We start from the raw sequence: 3,888 nt of genomic DNA, 5'->3' as shown, positions 1-3,888 counted from the left end.
GGCCCAGGCCGAGGATGTCCCAGAACACGCAGTAGAACTCCACGGTCAGCCCGTCCATCCCCGGAGATTTATTGGTGGGCATGCGACGGAAGGCTTCCAAGACCTCGGCCAGAGTGAGAGGCAGCTCTAGCCGGTCTCGGTCGACCGCGCTAACCGTAGGGAGCTCCTCCCAGAGCACTCTGCAAGCATTAGGATCAGTTGGATCAGGGGAGAAAAAGCTTGCATAGAAGGCTCTCACCCTCCCGCACATCTCCACCAGATCCGTGAGAGGGCTTCCGTCTTCTGCCAGAAGGCAGGTGACGTGTTTCTTGACCCCCCTCTTTTTCTCCAGGGCGTAGAAGAAGCGGGATCCGTGATCCATCTCCCAAAGGAGGCGAATGTGGGATCGAACAAAGGCACCCCAGGCCCGATGGTCCTCGAGGGCCCGTAGCTCCTCCCGCTTCTCCCAGCACGCTCCGCAGAGGGGTGGATCCTCGGGGCTGGCGGCCAGATGTCTCTCCAGCTCTAAGACCTCCCTTTCCAACTGCTGTATTGCCGCATCCCTCCATCAGCTGGCACCCCGGGTGTAGTCACAGCAGAAAAGCCGGGCGCGCACCTTCCCCAGGTCCCACCACCACCGCACCGAGGGAAAGGCACACCGCTGCCCTCGCCAGGCCAGCCAGAACTCGTGGAAGGATGTCACGAAGCCCACGTCCTCCAACAAGCTGTTGTTGAAATGCCAGTAGGCCGGCCCCGGCCTCTCCGCGCAGAGGGAGGCCGTCACGGTGGCTAAATGATGGTCAGAAAATGAGGCCGGCCAGATGCTGGGGAAGTGGGCTCGTGAAAGGTGGAAACGTGATAAATAAATGCGGTCCAACCGGGAGTGGCACGACCGATGGGCCTCCACCCAGACAAAGGTGAACGTGGAAATGTCATCCGGGTGGTGGTCGCGCCAGACGTCCACCGGGGAGCGGTGTTCGACTATCTCCCGGAGGGTGTCCGTGGCAACCGGGCTCTGCTCAGTCCCCAAGTGGTCCCATTCCTCGAGGGTGGTGTTAAGTCCCCACCCAGGACTAGGCACTCATGAGGATCCAAGGTGCCGAGGAGGGCGGACGCCTGCTGATAGAATTGCAGCCGCTCCGGGCCTGATGTCGGGGCATAGACATTAATGAGGTTGACCACAAGCCCCTCCATACGGACCTGGAAGTGCAGCAGGCGGCCCAGCACAGCCTCGGCGACCCCAGCACCTCGGGCCGAAGATCGGCGGAGAACAGGGTCGCCACTCCAGCCGTGCGAACTGTGAGATGGCTAAAGTAGACCCTGTCCCCCCAATCCGGCCGCCAGCTGTCTTCGGCGGCCAGATCCGTATGGGTCTCCTGCAGGAAGACCACAGAGTACCCCCCTCCCGAAGGAAGGAGAGAACCTGGGACCTGCGGAGACCCATTCTACAGCCCCTGGTGTTCAATGTTGCGATGGTGAGCAGTGCCATGAGGAGGGCTGGGGGGGATCCTCGCTGGCAGGGATGCTCGCGTCCCCCATTGGGCCACGCAGCAAACCATGACCTAAGCCGTAGATGAGTAACAAGTCACAGAAACCACGGACCCGCTGGTAGGCTGCGGCAGCCTGCTTCCCGGTCCTTTTACCCTCCCCCATAAGGGCCCTTGTGGCCCGGAGGATCTGATGAAAGTCCCCCCATCGCTGGAGAGCAAGCTGTACCTTGTTGCAGGAGCCACAGATGTCTTCTAAAAACTCCCGCAGCTCCTCTCACAGCGCATGACAGGGGTGGGATTACTGTCTCCTGGTCATCCCCTGACAGGGCCCTTGGCACAGCCTCATGGCCCACCAAGACGGGCAGGCCAGATGCGGACCCCCAACAGGGCGCCTGATGGGCTGGCGCCCCACGGCCCGCCTCGAACTCTGAGGTAATAGGGGGCAGCGGAGGGAAGATAGCAGCCCCTAGTGGGTCGGGACAGGGAAACACAAAGGCCGCTCCCTGGGGGTCATTTACTGGAAATGGGAAGGAGACAGCCTTGGGGCGGCAATAACATCGTGGGAAGTGGAGGGGATAGGGACAGGGTTAGCATCAGGGGCAGGGCCGGGGTCCGGGACAGGGGTAGGGGCAGAGGCGAGATTCTGAGCTCCGGAAGCCGAGCAACTGGGCGGTGGCACTTCTTGGTCAGGCTCAAGGGTTGGGGGGGGGTGGGGGGGGAGGGGACTCTCAGCGATGCCAGGCGCAGGCTCTATGGTGGGTTTGGCAGCCATGGCATCAGGAGGTGGATTGTCTTCTGTAGAGCCCCTGCCCAGGAAGGAGGTTGATTGCTCCACACCAACGAGGGGTGCCCCTGGTGACTCAGGTCCCGGCTGCATGGCATTGGCCGTCGCCAGAACAGGCTCGGCAGCCGTCAGTGAGGTGCCTTCTGCAGCCAGGTTGATGGAGGAGTCCAAGGGCTCCTCAGAGGTGGGAGCGGAAGCAACAGTCAGTGGGAGGGAGCATGAGGAAAGGGGGGCTGGAGTGAGGTCGCCCAGATCGAGGCCCGCTGGCAAAGGGTCGTCCTCCCCCTGGGTGACCGGGGTCAGACCCAGACCCTCGATCTCCTCATATATGGACGGGAGATCGCTTTCCACCACCCCGGGGTTCTCCCAGCTGGCACCCGAAGTGACGATTGGGCTTCAGGGGCTTCAGATGGTACCGGGGCAGGAGGGGCTCCCTCAAGGGCCTCGGAGGGGACGGACTCCCATGGAGGGGAGATACTACCTTCCGGTGCTGCCATGTCTTCCCCAGCCGGCAACGGTGGATGGAACACACCCGTGGGCAAAGCGGAAGGCTCAGCATCGGTGCCCCCCTTTCTGGTCTTCCGGGGGGCCTCTGCATCGGATGGGAGGAGCGGAGCTTGAGCCTTCCGCTTGCCCCGCTTCCCCTGTACTAGGGCCCAGCCCTCCATGGCATCATCTGGGGGCTGGCTAGCAGGGGTCGTGTCAGGGGGCAGAGGCGATGGCTCAGAGACTCGGGGGGGTAACGGTGGGGCAGCACAAGGGAGGGAAGATTCCCTCTGGGGTGGGCCCTCTCCCATGCCTGGCGGTGTCCCTGCCACACCCAGACCCAACAGGCCTCGCCAGATTGCAAGCAGCGGAGGCGGGGCTTTCCCGCTTGTTTGGGCATAGTGGGGGAAGTGCCCCTTGGGCCCGAGAGGGAGCAGTGGTGGGCTGGGAAGGAGGAGGGGTGGCTTGGGGCGCCGGCGATGACGGGGCCGGGGCCCTGCCGGTGCTTGGGAGTCCCGGATGCCCCTCCTTGCCAGGCCAAGGGGCAGTCCCTCCGGACGTGCCCCATCACCCGGCAGAGGTAGCACCAGGCCTCCCAAATAGAGTAGTGCACCTGGTAATGGGCCCCCTGGTAGGGGACCAAGAATGACCCCTCGAGCGCCTCTCCGCCACATGCTGGTGGTGGCAGTTGAAACTGCACCTGCCGGCGGAACGAGAGGACGTGACGGAGAGCGGGGTCTTTGCAGCCCAACGGGAGAGGGCTGACCACAGAGATGGGTTTCCCCAGGGTGGAGAGAGCGGGTAATAGGGCAACATTGGGAAGAAAGGGAGGGACAGAGGTCAGGACCAGATGGACGCCCAGGTCCTCTAGCGGCTCTAGGGGGACGAACACGCCCCTCACCGCCAGGCCCTTCTCCACCACCTCCTGGGCTGCGGCCTCCGATGCTAAAAAGAAGACAACCTTTCCATACATTTTGGAGGCCACCACAATGGCCGTGGGCCCCACCACCCTAACCAATGCCCGCACGTAGGTCTCCATGTGGGGCGAGGCGGGCACCAGGAGGCAACGGACGCCGTGCTTCCTGGTCAACGTTGGGAATGGGCCCCAGCCGCTATAGATGGTAGCAGAGGTGGTGGGTGGGAGAGATG

The sequence above is a fragment of the Chelonia mydas genome, chromosome 1 (genome assembly GCF_015237465.2).
Source record: "Chelonia mydas isolate rCheMyd1 chromosome 1, rCheMyd1.pri.v2, whole genome shotgun sequence".
Taxonomy (NCBI): Eukaryota; Metazoa; Chordata; order Testudines; family Cheloniidae; genus Chelonia; species Chelonia mydas.
The sequence above is the reverse complement of the archived record's forward strand: the minus strand, read 5'-3'. Positions refer to the sequence as shown.